Genomic DNA, 17,978 nt, shown 5'->3' with positions numbered 1-17,978 from the left:
TCTGCATCTCCTGCATTGGCAGCCAGGTTCTTTACCACTAGCACCACCCGGGAAGGACAATCAGAACCTGATGCCATCTAATATTTGGACCATGAAAAATAGCTTTTTTGTAATGTGTATGCTTATGATGAAAACTTCTGACTGTGATTTGGCTTGCCAAATTAATATTTTAGCCACACAAGTGAATATACTGCCAGTAAGCCACCCAAGGGAGGATAGGGAGAGGACGGTCACAGGACCTGGTCCATCTTTACTGTCTCATTGCTCAGTCTTCCTCTCCTCCAAACAGGACTGTCAGGTCTATCAATTTTAAGGGTCCATCTGGGCCAAGCCTTGAAGTCCTTCCTGGGGATGGAAAGGTGACAAGGTTTTTTCCCTGCCTTCAAGAACCTCACAGTTTAGGAAAAAGAAGAGGAAGCATAATTTCCCATTCACTGCGACGGAGGGAGGAGAGGGGCTGTGGGAGTGGGGAAGGGCCCTTAGTTCTGCCTAGAGCCAAAATCAGCTACCTACAGCCACTTATGGCCACCTGCGGGCCACGTGGGACTCTCCAGCATCCCCAGAGGGTTCTTGCCTTCATTCTGTTGCTTAGGCAACCCCTCTTCCTTGATCACCCTTGTCCCCATTTCCATCTGTATACACCCCACCCATCTTCAAAATCTGTTGCAAAGCCATTACCACCTCTTGGCAGAAAGGTAACCTTCCGTTCTTCCTGACTGCATTTGCAGTCAGTCTTTCCACTTTGTCCCCGGTTACACCCAATGCACGCAGTGTGCATCTGATCAAGACATTCCTCACACGCAGCCACTGTAGCATGGTTCAGTTCAGTTCAGTCGCTCAGTCGGGTCCGACTCTTTGCGACTCCATACTTGTGTCCAAATCTGCCTTCCCCACCAGCTGGAGAGATCCCAGGGCAGAGGTGTGATCCTTCTGCATCCTCAGAGCGGGCCCAGCGTAGGCCGAGTTAAGGGGGCGTTTTCTCGCGGTGCTTGGAAACACCTGGGCATGCTCAGTGTCGCCCATTAGTCCCTTCCTAGAACCAGTCCCCCTCACCCACTACCCTCCAGTCTTCTGACACTCCCTCACTTTGGGGTTCTTTAACCTCTCAGGCCCTTCCCTCTTTCTCCAATCTTCGGGCCTCCAGCCTTTATCTTCTTGCAGCTGCAGCATCAAGCTTGTTTCAACAAAGAAACAGACCTAGGCCTTAAGAGAGCTGTCAGAGACAAGGACGCGCGCGGCTCCTTTAAGAGTGGCCAGAGGCCCAAAAGGAGCGCGGCTCCTTTAAAAAGCTGCAGGTCCGCTGAGAAGAGGCCCCTGAACCGCAGGAAAAGGCGAGGTCGCTTTCGAAGCTGTAGCACCGCCTGGAGAGCCCTGGATTCCTCAAAGCCGGCGCCTTAGCCTTAATTCGGGTGCGAGGTGTCGGGAGCGGCTGTTACATCAACTGCCTCGTGTGGGCCTCTCAGCTGGAGTGGGGGCGGTGATACCGCCCCTGGCCCCTGCCTTGGAAAATACCTGGGCGCCCCCTTGCCCCGTCCCCTGCCGGCTAGTGCCCCTGCCGGCCCTCCGGGAAAGCCCCCCTGCCGCCGGGCCCCAGCCTTGCGGTCTCCTGCCGTGGTCTGCGGGGTGCGGGGCCCCGGCTGGGGTGGGCGCCCGGGCTGTGGGCCCCCACCCTCACCTGCAGCCACCCGGGCCCTCCCTAAGCGCACCTGGAATGAAGGCTGGGGTAGGGAGGGCGCGGATTCTTCCCGGGAGAGCAGCCGCCGGAGAACACCGCGGCCTTAGCCCCTCCCAGAGCCCACGCGCCCGCCGCTTGGGACCAAATCGTGATCTGCACTCAGCTCCCCTCCTCCGGGAGCAGGCCCCTGCCCCCCACCCCCCCGCCCCCCGCCCCCCGCCGCCGCCGCCGCCGGCCCGCAGCGCCGTTCCGCCCGCTGAAGCTCCTTGGTGACAGCGGTGACACCCAGACGCACGCACCTACCCAACCTTTCCGGCGAGGCAGACATCCCCACGTGTGCACCCACACTCACGCACAGATGCCTGCATGCATGCGCGACCACACACACACACACACTCGCTTGCGCTCTCTCTCGCTCTTCCTGGGGCTCAGCCCGTGGAGCCACCAAACACCCAGACCAGAGGCAGGCTAGAGAGAGGCTCAGGCCGCAGCGCCCCCTTCCCGTCTGCATCCCCGGCCCAGGCGAGCTGGGTCCGTGCCGCGGTGCGCAGGTGGCTTTCTTAAAGGGAAAGTTGCGTCAGCCTCTTGAGGCTTTGGGCCGCCGCGAGTCGCTGCTCCTAACTCCTCCTGAGTTTGTTGTGTTTTGGTTTCGGATAGGCGGAAGCCAAGAGTTTGGTGAAAGTTTGGAGAGTGAAGAAGGCTTGGGAGACCTAGCCAAGTCTCTCCCCTGGCCACCCTGCCTACCCCCATCAGCCCTCTATGCCATTCTCATCCCCACCCCGGAAAGACTTCTCAGGCTCCACCTCCCAGGGAATAAATTTACAAATTGCTCCAAGCTTTCCAAGGATTGAGCCCCATGAACCCCTGGGAGTGGGCTCCTCCCTATCCTCGCTGCCCTCCAGCTGGGGCCCTTGGAGGAAGTAAATGTCTTCCCCTTGGACTAGCCTGGAATGAAGCCAGAAAGGCCTGGCGCACTTCTGGGACTGGGGCTGGAGTTAGCCTGCCAGGCCCCAGCCTTCTGCAACTGCCTTCACCCTAGAGAGAAGTCTGAGTGAATTCCATTCCCTTTGGATCAGTGCCGCTGGGGACTGTGGGCACAGCTGGGTAAGGCCTGGGTCCTACTCCTTGAAACCGGAGGGCTTGGGGGTCCTTTCTCCACGGACCCTCTCACTGGTTTGGTCAAACCTACACTGCCCTGAGTTCTATCCTTGGGCTGGGAAGATCCCCTGGAAGAGGACATGGCAATCTGCTCTAGTATTCTTGCCTAGAGAATCCCACGGACAGAGGAGCCTGGTGGGCTGCAGTCCATAGGGTCACAAAGAGTCAGAAACTACTGAAATGACAGCATGCACAGGGGTTGTTGCATTACAAGGGCTACAGACACCAACCTGGGGCCCTCTGTTTTCGCCCTGGGGAGACATGCACAGGTTCCAATCTGCAGTGATTTCCGAGCCCCCAAAATAAAGTCTGCCACTATTTCCACTGTTTTCCCATCTATTTGCCATGAAGTGATGAGACTGGATGCAATGATCTTAGTTTTCTGAATGCTGAGCTTTAAGCTAACTTTTTCACTCTCCTCTTTCACTTTCATCAGGAGGCTCTTTAGTTCTTCTTCACTTTCTGCCATAAGGGTGGTGTCATCTGCACATCAGACATTATGGATATTTCTCCCTGCAATCTTGATTCCAGCTTGTGCTTCATCCAGCCCAGCATTTCTCACGATGTACTCTGCATGTAAGTTAAATAAGCAGGGTGCCAATATACAGCCTTGACATATTTCTTTCCCTATTTGGAACCAGTCTGTTGTTCCAGATACAGATTGAACTGTTTCTTCCTGACCCGCATACAGATTTCTCAAAAGGCAGGTCAGGTGGTCTGGTATTCCCATCTTTTTCAGAATTTTCCCGTTTATTGTGATGAATGCAGTCAACGGCTTTGGCATAGTCAATAAAGCAGAAATAAATGTTTTTCTGGAACTCTCTTGCTTTTTCAATGATCCAGTGGATGTTGCTAATTTGATCTCTGGTTCCTCTGCCTTTCCTAAATCCATCTTGAACATTTGGAAGTTCACGGTTGATGTATTGCTGAAGCCTGGCTTGGAGAATTGTGAGCATTACTTTACGAGCATGTGAGATGAGTCCAATTGTGCAGCAGTTTGAACATTCTTTGTCTTTGCCTTTCTTTGGGATTGGAATGAAAACTGACCTAGCAACCTAAATGTTTTCAATTGTATGTGCTAAAAGAACTGGCTTTGCAGTTTCCAAGGAAAAAAGATTTCATTTTAACCAATTTTCTCTGAAGTCCAAGGAATATCATGGCCATCCTGCATCAAAAAGTCATCTTTCCTTTATGTAGTCATAGTTTCATGCCTAAATTATAGACCAACTCGTGCTTAAATTGACTCTGATATCAGGGGCAGATCAGCTGATAAAAAGCTTGGATTGTCCCTCTGGAGGGAAGTGAGACCTTGGTCCCATGAGAAGAATCTGAGGGCTTAAGGGAATTTGCAGGAATGGGGAAAGCTTGGTCCATCCTACATGTACCATAATTTTAAATAATGCTTATTTATTTTACCGAAGTAAAAAAAAAAAAGATAAAAACAAATATAAATCACTGAAAGGTAAAGAAAGTCATCATCTGTGATGGAAAGCTGCATTCTAAGAAAACTTTGTTCTCTTAACCTAGAGAGGAGACTAAATTCCAGTCTGGTACCAGCTTACCAGATAACAAACAAAACAAAACAAAAAAATTGTTTACGGGGAAGCTTAGAAAAGTCTTTTCCACATATAATTTGAAGTAGCAGTATTTTTGCAAAGGCATCAGTCTGAAACCATAGAAGGCATGTTTAAAACCTGATTAGATAGAAATTGACAAAGTAGTCTGGTCACTGATGTCACTTGAAATATTTTAATGTGATAACTAGAATTATAACTGACAGCATTTGACCAGGACATATCAGATTTTCATGGATGTCACATACTTTCTAGGATACCTAGATTAGTAACTAAAGGAGTCTTTGGGCCTAGTAAAGAAAACAACAATCTCAAAGGCCCTTGCTGAATCATCTAACTTCAGAGAAAATAAAACCGAACTTTAGGCCCCTCCCCGACCTGAGGCTCCAGGCGGGTTGTATCTATCTGGGACTTACCACCCCCTGCCCAAATACAAACACCATCTCTCTCTCCTTTTCTGCCTTGGCCCAAACTATACCTTACAGTAACATCCACCAGGTAATATAACTTGGGAAGAGTCATCACTCCTTCTGACAGCACTTCCTGTGTAGTTTAACATGCCAAATGAACTCAGGTTGTTTAATAACTCTCTTTGGGAGGTCTCAGCGGCCCTCTGAAGCATCCCAAAGTTAGGTAGAAGTCAACTATTTAGGAAGCTTTGTTCATAAATATCAAAAGGGTTTCTACAGTCAGGTAGGATCACATAAGTCACCGTGAAACAATACTTATCCACTTAGCCAAAGTGAACAAAAGATTTCAAAGGTAAACCTAGAACAGATCACTTAAGAGGTAAAGAAACTTAAAATCCATTAGCAAAGGCAATTCAACATCTCAAGAAAACTTGTACTAGGCACAAAACACTTTTCTGAGAGTCCACTTTCCATAAAACCTTCCTATCCTATTCTGTACCCATTCCTTTGCTTCTCCCATCCTGAAATTGCCACCTGTAAGTCAAAACTACTTCAGTTTCCTTCATCAAATGCAATTTCATTCCTCACAACTCCTTTAATAGCAAGTCATACATTTCCCTTAAGGAACCAAAAACTGACTTTTATATTGGCATTCTATAGATTGGTGAACATATGTATCAGTGATAATATCTAAAAAAAAAAAAAAAAATTGCTTTCTTACACTGAACGTCTCAGGATGGCACCAGACACTATTCATGGATAGTCAAAACTGTCTTTAGTTTCTGTGTAAGAGGAAGGTCCTGTCAAGTAGTGAATGTTTCAGAACCTTACTTTATTTGGAAATGACCAAGCTATTCAATACACTGTCATCACTTAGTTTAGCACAATGATAGAGACTCAGGTAACCAAAATCTGGAGAAACTATTGTCAGTTCAGTTCAGTTCAGTTGCTCAGTCATGTCTGACTCTTTGTGACCCCGTGGACTGCAGGATGCCAGGCTTCCCTGTCCATCACCAACTCCAGGGGCTTGCTCAAACTCATGTCCATCGAGTCAGTGATGCCATCCAACCATCTTATCCTCTGTCATCCCCTTCTCCTCTGCCTTCAATCGAGACTATTATAGACAGATATTTTAAAGTATAATTATTATTAATAGTTTATCTAAAAGCTCATATCACATTTACATTTTTTAGGGTTTTCTTTGTTGTTGTTTTTAGAGGTAATTTCTTTGTTGACAAGCTTGTGAGAGATATGACAATATAGCAATTTTTAACTTACAATAAACCTAGGCACTATGACAATTTTGTGCTTAATGTTAATGATTCTTCAGTTCAGTTCAGTCACTCAGTTGTGTCCAGCTCTTTGCGACCCCATGAATCACAGCACGCCAGGCCTCCCTGTCCATCACAAAATCCCGGAGTTTAGTCAAACACATATCCATCGAGTCAGTGATGCTATCCAGCCATCTCATCCTCTGTCGTCCCCTTCTTCTCCTGCCCCCAATCCCACCCAGCATCAGGGTCTTTTCCAATGAGTCAACTCTTCATATGAGGTGGCCAAAGTATTGGAGTTTCAGCTTCAACATCAGTCCTTCCAATGAATACCCAGGGCTGATTTCCTTTAGGATGGACTGGTTGGATCTCCTTGCAGTCCAAGGGACTCTCAAGAGTCTTCTCCAACACCACAGTTCAAAAGCATCAATTTTTCAGCACTCAGCTTTCTTCACAGTCCAAGTCTCACATCCATACACGACCACTGGAAAAACCATAGCCTTGACTAGACGGACCTTTGTTGGCAAAGTAGTCTCTGCTTTTTAATACGCTATCTAGGTTGGTAATAACTTTCCTTTCAAGGAGTAAGCGTCTTTTAATTTCATGGCTGCAATCACCATCTGCAGTGATTTTGGAGCCCCCCCCCCCAAAATAAAGTCTGACACTGTTTCCACTGTTTCCCCATCTATTTCCCATGAAGTGATGGGACCAGATGCCATGATCTTAGTTTTCTGAATGTTGAGCTTTAAGTCAATTTTTTCACTCTCCCCTTTCACTTTCATCAAGAGGCTCTTTAGTTTTTCTTCACTTTTTGCCATAAAGGTGGTGTCATCTCTATATCTGAGGTTATTGATAATTTCTCCCAGCAATCTTGACTCCACCTTGTGCTTCATTCAGCCCAGCATTTCTCACGATGTACTCTGCATATAAGTTAAATGAGACGGGTGACAATATACAGCCTTGACATACTCCTTTTCCTATTTGGAACTTTTATTGACTCTTAGACATGGCTATAGTAGAGTAGTGAAAGAAAAATACTAGATATTTAATAGTGACTATTTCCCAGTTCACGTGAATCTGAAATTCATTTAGGTCAATTTTTTCTTGTATTTACAACTGTTTGATTTGTAAGGGCTTCCTTTTCTTTAGACCATTTCAATAAGAACTCACAACTTCAGCAATATTATCTAAAAACAGAAGACTCACACTGAGACATACATAAATCCAGACAGCCAGCCAGAGATCTTCTAGTTTTCTGCCTGAGATTTAAAAGATTTCTTGGGGCTCCCTCTGACCCACTGGCGCAGGATGCTTTGCCTTCATACTGGGCTCAGTGACCAGCTGGCGGGGCTTTGTCTCCTCAGGGCCATCAGGGCTTGGGCTTCTGGATAACGGGGCTGTGTCCAGGTTGAGAGGAGTGGGGTGTCTCAGTGCCAGCCAGCAGGGAGGCACTGCAAGAGGGAAAAATGGGACGAAGTAAACGTTTCCTGTGTCCAGCTGAGCACTGACTGGAGGTCCATCTCAGAGGACACCGGGGGGGGGGAAAGAGCTCCATGTGCAAAACGGCAGGGTTTCAGTTAGATTTCTGTTAGATGATCTAGAGGATGACCAGTGATGTTCTTCAGTGTAGGTGGCCAGTTTTCCTGTCACTGTTTCTTGAGAAGACTGTCCTTTCCTCTTCGCTCGTTCCTGGTTTGATTTTCATGAACTGACCACGTACATGTGGGTTCATTCCTGGGCTCTCTATTCTTTCCTTGAGTCAATGTGTCTGTGTTTGTGCCAGTTGACTGTGATTGCAGTCAGTGTTTTTGTTGATGGCTTTGGTTGGAATGGGCATTTTAATTCCTCATTGTTCCAGTGCATGAGCGTGGAATAGTTTTCTGTTTATTTGTGTTTTCTTTTGTTTCTTTATCAGTGCTTTCTAGTTTTCTGACACTGGTCTTTTATGTGCTTGATTAAGTTTGTTGCTATATGTTTTATTTATTTATTTATTTATTTATTTATTTATTTATTTATTTATTTATTTATTTTTTTGGTGCAGTTATCAGTGGGATTTTCTTAATTTTTGTTTCTGATTATTATTAGTGTATAGAAATGAACTGATTCTTTTATATTGATTGGGACTGTAAATTGTAGTATTTTATATGATTGTAAATTGATCCAAAATTATTCAATTTTACTGAATGTAGTCTAACAACTTTTTGTGATGTTATGGGGAAAATTTTATTTGTAAAATATGTTTCTCCTGCAATAGGTCATCCAGAGGACTCAAGATATGGTGGTTACTATTAGACTTCCCACACTGCTTCTTCATTTCATGTGGACTCCTTCAAGGGCGGTGAGCATCACAGCTTCCCTTGAACTTTGTCTGAGTAAGTCTTGGCCTCTATAAGAAAGTTTCATGCCTGTCTAATCTGATTTTCTATTATGGTATTGACATGGTTGTTTTGAAACATAATTTACTTTCTGGTAATTTAAAATGTACAGAAAACTCCTAGCAATGGGGAAAAGTGCTGGCATTTGCCACATCATCTGAAATACTCTATGTGTTTTACCCAAAATGAGTGCATTCTACTGCAGAACCAGCACATAACCTCCAAAATCAGGAAGTCATATGGTTTCTACATTATAATGTAACCCACAGCCCCACTTCCCTTTCAGCAATTGCTCAGTTGTATGAATATATCTTTTCTTCCCATCCTTTTCCTCACCCCCCCTTTTTTTTATTTGAGTGTTACTGAGATTTTCAGTTATTTGGACAAACTTGATGGATTTAAAGCAGACATGGTGAATATGGGATCTGGGTGGCCTTTTTTATATGAATTTCTTTCACTAAAGATGGTTTTAATATTTATTCATGTTATAACATGTATGAATCCTGCATTCTTTTTTTTCCCCTTAGTAATTAAAAAATAAATAACATGCCATTTACCGTGTAGATATTTGTAAGCATACAGTGTTGTAGCATGAACTACATTTACTTATTTTGCAAACCAGTTTAGTAATGTGTAACTTGTGCATGCTTTGGAGAAACTCAGAAAACTGAGTCAGTGACTGAAATGGCCCAAGATATCACCTTAGATACCATCTTCATCTCAAAACAAAACAAGGGCTTCCTGGTAGTCCAGTAACTAAGGCTGGACACTCCCAAAGAAGAAGGCCCAGGTTCACTCCCTGATCCGAGAACTAGATCTCCCATGCCACAACAAAGAGTTTGCATGCTGAAGCTAAAATATCTGGCTTTCCTCAACGAAGGTCGACCTGGTGCAGCTAAATAAAGAAACAAATAAATATTTAAAAAATAAAACCAAAGGAAGGGAAGGGTATGGTTGTTGTACAGACTTACGTCTTAGCTTTCCCTATTGATAAAAAAAAAAAAAAAAAAGTTTCACAAGACTGTCATCCTTCTATCTGGTAGATACCGAGGATTCCTTTGAAATGAGATTTCTCTTGTAAATGTGACTCACAGAAGAGCCATCTTGAACTTGGGTTTCAGAGATGATCATGTGTCCTTTAAAAAAAGAAGTTAATTAGGTCCAACTAATTCTCATGCTGAAGCGATATAGTTTGGGGTAGCATTTGCTCCCCTTCACTTTGGATGTATTCCAATTTGCTTACACAGTCATCTACCAAAGACATCCTGATATTTGAAAGATTTAGCTGTTACAAGTAGAGCTACTGTGTATAACTGTGTGATAGTTTTTGTCTGGACACTTTTTCAAAGCTGTTTACTCAGTACTAGACATGTAATATTCAGTTCACAGGTGAGCCTTGTTTAGCTGTGGAAAAATACAGCTGTGTTTCTCTGTGGCATGTGGGATCTTCCTGGGTAAGGGATCGAACTTGAGTCTCCTGCATTGTCAGGCAGATTCTTTACCAATGAGCCACCAGAGAAGCCCCACCCCCCCCTTTTTTTGAGTACTGGATCTAATAGATGTGCAGTGCTACTTCACTGTTGTTTTAATTTGTAATTTCCTAATGATATATGATTTTGAGTATTTTTGATATGCTTATTTACTATCTGTATATTTTCTTTGACCAGGCATTCAGATTTATACATTTTTAATGAGGTTGTTTGTTCCAGATTTTTTGGTATAGTTGGAGTGTGATCCTTTATCAAATACGTATTTTGTAAACACTTTTCTGTGGTTTGTGATTAAGTTTTGTGAATAAGGTTTTTCACAGTTTAAATTTATAATTTTTTAAAGTTCATGTTATAAACATTATATCCTTTTTTGGATAGACTTTAGTGTTTGGTTTTTTTTTTTTGTTGTTGTTGTTGTTGAATTTCATAAGCGAAACTGAAGTACTCTAGATACAATTTTAAGCAAAGCTGAGGTACCATAGATAGTTTTGCCATTTTTTCTGTTGAGAAGTTTGAGTGAGGTTGGTGTCAATTGTAAAATTATGTCTACATTCATTTGATAGGATATGGCTTCCAATTATTTGTATAATTGGTTTTGGAGATGTCATGGAAAGTCAGTTTCCCCAAGGGAAACTGGGTGGGTTCAATGAAACATGAAATGTCTTCAATCCCTGGGAATCACTTTCTGCTTTTTCTGGCTTTGGATTTGACTTTTTTGGATATCTCATACTGGTGGAATCACAGAACATTTGTCCTTTTGTGGTCTGGTTTATTTCACTTAATATAATGACCATAAGCTTCATCCACATTGTAGCATTGTCAGAACTACCATCTTGGAAGGGCCAAATCAAATTCCATTCTGTGTATACCACAGTTTGTTTGTGGAATTGGCTGTCCATGGACACTTGGATTGCTTCTGTTTTTTGGCCAGTGTGAATCATGCTGTTGTGAATATGACTGCAGAAATATGCACTTTTTCAGCCCCTTTTTCCAAACATTTTGTTTGTACATAGCATGAATTAGAATTGAAAAATCTATTTATTCCATGTGTTAGTTTTGGAGTAATTTCTGTAATGTCTTTTCACAGTGGCAAAGCCATTTCAGTTTATTTATTTATTTTTTTTTGTATGGTAGAATACTGTTCAAGCTTTTGAACATACCCTGTGTTGCATATTCATTCATCCACCAATGGATACTTGAATGGGTTCTACCTTTGGGTTATTGTAAATGTTGTTATGAATATTTGTGTACCAGTTTTTGTTTGAATTATTAACAAGTGCATAGTACTATATGTGAAAGAAACCACAAGGATCTACTGAATAGTTTAGGAGACTGTATTGAATATCTTGTGATAATGTATAATGGAACAGAATCTCAAAAGGAATATATGAAAATGACATAATACCATGATAATTATTGTGCCAACACTATGAGTTGTCGTAGCACTAGTCAACATGCATTTATACACACCACTAAAATATTCACATCTGTAAGTATATTTCACTGCTCGATTATATAAAAATAGAGAATTCAAACAGAGAATAAATAAACTTCCTGTCATTGCTCATGATCATTTATGCATTATTACTACCTAGAATACTCATTGTATAAGTGCCAGGCTAGGAATTTACATTCGTGTAAACCAAGTGACTGTGAAGGTGTAAGGAAGTATAACTTATTTAATTCCTTAAGGAAGGATTATAGAACTCTATGTACATGAAGTGAATGAAAGTCAAATGGTTTAATGGAGCCACATTCTTACTTGAGTGATGAGCTTCCACCCTACCCAATGTTAGCTCACAATTAATTCCTGCAGTCATCTGGCCTCAATGTCTGCTTCCTGCCATCCAGAAAGAAAAGGTGAGGAAATCCTGACAGAATCGTTGCTATTTTTCTTTTTTTGATTTGTATTTTATCGCAGGGCTTGGCAAAAAGAGGGCCTAATCTGTTTTTAGAGTTCCATCCCAAGGCTTGCTCCAGCATGTTACATATGTTGACAAACTGCTGATTATTTCCAACAAAGGACAATGATCTGCACTTCACTGTCTGTTGCTTGAGCTGGAATAGTAGGCATCACTTTAAGTGTAGTCCTTCATGCTGAAGTAGGCATACCTGAAGCAGTAGCATACGATGAATACATTTATCATGTAGACATCGCATCCCATGAATTTGTAGTAATTTGTTTCAGTTATACCCATCATCATTGGAGGAACTGACTTGTCCCAGTAATAACTGGAGTACCCAGAATAACAGTTCCTTGACTAAATAATATGCTTACGAGTACTTCTTCCAATGTTCTTTCTCCTACTTCGGTCATGAACAGGAGAAGCTGATGGCAGTAGTTCTTGAAATGCATATTGATTCCTAGGTGTCACAGTTGGTAAATAATCTGCCTACCAGTGCAGGGGATGGAAGTGATGTGGGTTTGATCCCTGGGTTGGGAAGATAGCAATTCATACACTCGTTTTATGTGAACAAGTTTTATACTCATGAGTGTTTTTTTTTTTTCTTCTGTATACAGAATATATAGTTGGACTATAAAGAAAGCTGAGCACAGAAGAATGGATGCTTTTGAACTGTGGTGTTGGAGAAGACTCTTGAGAGTCCCTTGGACTGCAAGGAAATCCAACCAGTCCATCCTAAAGGAAATCAGTTCTGGATGTTCATTGGAAGGACTGATGTTGAAGCTGAAACTCCAGTACTTTGGCCACCTGATGCAAAGGGCTGACTCATTTGAAAAGACCCTGATATTGGGAAAGATTGAAGGCAGAAGGAGTAGGAGATGACAGAGGTTGAGATGGTTAGATGGCATCACTGACTCAATGGACACGAGTTTGGGTAAACTCTGGGAGTTGGTGATGGACAGGGAGGCCTGGCGTGCTGCAGTTCATGGGGTCACGAAGAGTCGGACATGACTGAGTGGCTGAACTGAACTGAACAGAGAAACGAATGCTGTTCAAGGACACTGAAAGAACCCTAATGTTGAAAATCAGATCTGTATCATGAGCTATGCTTAGAAATCCATGAGTTGAAGTATAGTATTATGCCTATCATCCTTGTAGTTCCCTCAGTGAGATAAGTTGAGAAAAGCTCTTTATTCATGGTATAGATTCATGAAGAAGCTAAATAACATTAATCCTTTATGTTGACAACTGTGAATTTAAATCTCCTGTGAATCCTATGTGACAATCACGTATACCAACATGATTTATTAGTATTATATCAATATTTTTCGCTCTATTGTATTGCAACTAAAAATATCAACATACAATTGTACATGAAGTCAAGACTTAAAATCAGGGCAAATGCAAAATATCCCATTCTTCGAGAAAGGGAGCGAAACCTCTATGTGCTTTGCCTATTGCATTTTTATGTATTAGATCCTTAAGTATTTTACTCACCACACCCACCTAAATGGTTCACAAATGTTTCAGAGAGGAAAGGATCATTTCTCTTTCCCAAGTAGTTCAACTCCTCTCAAAGCAAATACCGGATGGTAATAATTATGCAGGACAAAGTTGATTATTCATATTTATATTACTCACTCATTAGCCTGACAAAGGTACTAGATCTGTTACCACATTTTTTTTTTTTTTTTAGTAATATCTGCATGTGAACGTGAAAGTGGCTCAGTCGTGTCTGATTCTTTGTGACCCCATGGACTATACAGTCCATGGAATTCTGTGGGCCAGAATACTGGAGTGGGTAGCCTATCCCTTCTCCAAGGGATCTTCCCAACCCAGGACTCAAAGCGGGGTCTCCTGCATTGCAGGCAGACTCTTTACCAACTGAGCTATTAAGGCTTGCCTGGTGGCTCAGTTGGTAAAGAATATCTGCATAACTGTCTATAAATTTGGAATTAGCAATCTGTCTGTGAGCAGGACCAGTCATAAGCAGGTTCTCTGATAAAACAGGAAAATGTCTGTCTGACTTTCTTCTACAAGGAACTTTCACTCTTCTTGTGCTAGTAAACATGGAAAGTGTTAGATTCAGTTTCTAAGTGAGAATTCCAGTGAGAAACTAATGGCTAATATCACAGCTGGCCATTGAGGTACTTAATGGGAGAGGCAATCCTAGCTCTACCAAGTAGTAGCCATCATGAAATGAGCTATTGTCATTGTAGCCATGTTCCTTGAATTTGTAGTGTTATTTGCTGTGTTATTCAAGAATATGCCTTCACCCTGTCAATAACACATATTTCCATAACACATAGTGATGCACTGAACCGACGTGCATCCTGCAGTAAAGCCCAGCCCCATTGTCTTATAGGAGCCTCTCTGGCCATTGTCATAAGTGAGTCTAATTTTGTGTGAGACCGTGAAAACTCAGTACTTTTATTATGCTTGTGCTTATGATGGGAGGTCTGAGAAGGCACTTCTGAAGGTTTATTCCTACCAGTCGTTTTCATTTTTATCGAGTCTTTAAAGGTTCAGTCACTAGGTGTTGCTTCTACACTTGTACTAGGCTGAGTAGCAACATGCCCTTTCTCCCTAAGTGCAGTAGAAGTCATTGCCACTTCCCAACATGTCTGTCTTCTGTCCTCTGGAGTATGTATTGCTTGAGCTCACCACAACCTGGTAGATGGAAATCGTCAGGATATTCTAGAAACCCTTTTCATTGCAGTCTCTTCAGGAGGTTACAAGTGCTTCAAACCTCAGGATTTTACGAAGCACTTTTTACAACCTCAGATGAAAGAGAAGTCAACACTCGTGACAGTCACAGGCTTCCATGGCCTGTACTTGATTATGGGCTGTGCTTTCATAATCATCATGTTTCTTATACCAACTAAGATGTCACTGAATTTTTTTTTTATCATCATTTTATCTTTGATGTTTTTTAGATGTATTATGGGTTTTCCTATATATCTTCACTTACTGATGAGGGTCTTATGTTAGTAGTAGTTACTAAAACTGACTTCCAGTCAGTTGGCTGTGGTAGAATAGGAAAAAGAATGACCAACTGTGTATTATTAACATTATGTATTAAAATATTATTAGTTTATTGTTTGCAGTCATCCAATTCTAACTTACTGAAACAAGCATTCAGAAAAATCATGTCCTTTTGAATGTCCATTGGACTGTATAGGAGCACGGCAATGTTATTACATAAAATTGTTTAGTTTCCATTATGTTTCTCCTGTTTGATGTAGATATCAGCCTTTGGTTCTATCACTAGCATTGCAAGTAAAAAAAAAAAAAACCAATTATTAGAGCTCCAATGGTATTTTTACTGTTATCAATAAGTATAGCATAATGTGAACACAGAAGAGGTTAGAGTAGGCCAAATATGAAAGTTAGTTTAAAAAATATATATCAATGTTGAATGTTTACAGTAGGATTACATTTATAGTTATGAAGTTCCTTTAGTATTATTCTACCCTTTGAGTTTCCTTTGCAGGGGTGTTAATATACAAATTCTAGTACCATGGCTAGAGTGAATAATACTATCATTACTCATGAGAGCAACTCTACTAATTCTTAATGCTCATGTCACTCAAGGTACTTTAATACCTATTATGTGAGTAGTGTTTGTAGTTTGTGAAGTCACCTAAGTTGTATTCATTCAAGCAATAGTATCAAACAGCTATGGCATAAGTTATAAATGTGAACAGATATAGAATGTGAATCTTTTTCACTGGTATTCTATTTATACCAGTAAGAAATCTGTGTAGAAATGATACGATGTTTCTTAAGAAAACAAGATTTACTAATTTGTTTTATTATTCTATTTATTTTAAACCGATGTAATGACAACAACAACAATAAAAAAGCAGAGACATTACTTTGCCAACAAAGGTCTGTCTAGTCAAGGCTATGGTTTTTCCAGTGGTCATGTATGGATGTGAGAGTTGGACAGTGAAGAAAGCTGAGTGCCAAAAAATTGATGCTTTTCAACTATGGTGTTGGAGAAGACTCTTGAGAGTCCCTTGGACTGCAAGGAGATCCAACCAGTCCATCCTAAGGGAGATCTGTCCTGGGTGTTCATTGGAAGGACTGATGCTGAAGCTGAAACTCCAATACTTTGGCCACCTCATGTGAAGAGTTGACTCATTGGAAAAGACCCTGATGCTGGGCAGGATTGGGGGCAGGAGGAGGAGGGGACGACAGATAATGAGATGGCTGGATGGCATCACCGACTCGATGGGCATGAGTTTGAGTAAACTCTGGGAGTTTGTGATGGACAGGGAGGCCTGGTGTGCTGTGATTCATGGGGTCGCAAAGAGTCGGACTCGACTGAGCGACTAAACTGAACTGAACTGAATGACAACAGGCTTAACTTTTTATCTTATATGACCATCAGCAGTTTGACCAAGTTGAAGAACATGACTCGTTCGTAGTCTTCCTCATCAGCTCACTCCATCTACTAGCTTTAAAATTATTTCGTATAGAGCTCAAACACTGTCTAGGTGTTAATCCAGTGTTTTGATTATCATGCAGGATCATTTTAAAGGTAAAGTAATGCCTGTGTGAATTCGAGCTCTGATCTCAACAGTCCATGTAGAAGCTTCCACTGAGAAATGTATTGTTTTTGCACAAATGCTACTGAAATTTGTGGATGTGGTATATCGCGAATCACAATAATTGTAAACAGCTTCACATGCTACTTGTTTGAAACCACCACTACTAATGACATTCTTATTTATTTGAGGACTAAATATAGCCAACTTAGGTTGTGTTTGCCAAATCGACTTTGAAGTATTCTTCACATAGTCGTTCATCGGTCCATGGCACTTGTCAGATCGAGGAAACCCTTGCTACATCAAGGTTGTGAACACATATAGTCATGTTTTGTTTGAGATTTTAAAGTCATTCTTCAGTTTTCTTTGAGGAATGGTTCTGTATATGCCCCGTGGATCCCCAAATCCACTGATGTTCATGTGTCTTGGGGCTTCCCAGGTGGTGCTAGTGGTAAAGAACCCATCTGCCAATGCAGAAGACATAAGAGATATGGGTTGGATCCCTGGGTCAGGAAGATCTCCTGAAAGGGAGAGCATGGCAACCCACTCCAGTATCCTTGCCTGAGGAATCCCATGGATGGAGGAGCCTGGTGGGCCCTAGTCCATAGGATCCCAAAGAGTTGGATCCGATGTAAGTGACTTAGCACAGCACATGATTCATTGTAATAGCTGATATAATGGAGATGACATGTAAAGAAGTGCCAGCAGGTGAAAGTCAATATTCACCACTTTTAAAAGTTTAAACTTTGGAATTTATTGAGATATTTTACATCCATACTTGTATGACTTAATATTTGGAGAATCTATGCATACAAAGGGCTGATTTTGTTAAATTTATGTTGAGGGAAGATTTTATTTTTATATGGTTTGAGACACGGGCCCCATTTCATTCGTATGCATGTGTATACTCATCACCTATCATCATTTTTTGAAAAGACCATTGTTTTGAAAGGTTGTTGCTGAACCACGAAAGATGCCGGGATTCTTGGCCTCCTTAGGAGAAGAATTCAATCCAGGGCCAGTGACGAGGCTTGATCACTCAGAGCTTTTGTGTCACAAAGTTTTATTAAAGTATAAAAGAGCTTCTGACATAGACATCAGAAGGGGGCAGAAAGAGTGCTCCCCTGCTAGTCTTTAGCCAGGTGTTATATAGCTATTTCAGTCTACTAATTAGAGAAAGTTTGTCTGCCCTTTGATGCCCTCTTGAAACACCTACCGTCTTACTTGGGTTTCTCTTACCTTGGACATGGGGTATCTCTTTATGGTTGCTCCAGAAAAGCACAGCTGCTGCTCCTTACCTTGAATGAGGGGTAGCTCCTCTCGGCCGCCGCCCCTGACCTCAGGTATGGGGTAGCTCCTCTTGGTTACCGCAGCTGATATTGGGCGAGGGGTAGCTCCTCATGCTCACACTTCTGCAAGGTCCATCACAGCCGCTGTGCTTCTGCATGGTCCGGAGCATAAGTGGACCAGAATTATACAGACCAGGAGCTGCCCTTCCAGTCTGGTGACGTACATGTTAAACTTTATCTCCCGATGCCTTGGGTTGACAGCTCTCATGGACACAGCGT

The 17,978-nt window shown here is 42.1% G+C and overlaps 1 long non-coding RNA gene across 1 annotated transcript; it reads left to right on the top strand.

Annotated features, from left to right (window-relative positions):
* The first annotated feature begins 3,273 nt into the window (after positions 1–3,273).
* Positions 3,274–14,709, top strand: LOC139036265 (uncharacterized). Its single transcript, XR_011488965.1, has 3 exons — positions 3,274–3,409; positions 8,343–8,460; positions 12,475–14,709. It is a non-coding gene; the product is annotated as an uncharacterized lncRNA (long non-coding RNA).
* Positions 14,710–17,978: the final 3,269 nt, after the last annotated feature.

The sequence above is a fragment of the Odocoileus virginianus genome, chromosome 8 (assembly GCF_023699985.2).
Source record: "Odocoileus virginianus isolate 20LAN1187 ecotype Illinois chromosome 8, Ovbor_1.2, whole genome shotgun sequence".
NCBI lineage: Eukaryota > Metazoa > Chordata > Mammalia > Artiodactyla > Cervidae > Odocoileus > Odocoileus virginianus.
This window is presented reverse-complemented; position numbering and strand designations above follow the sequence as displayed.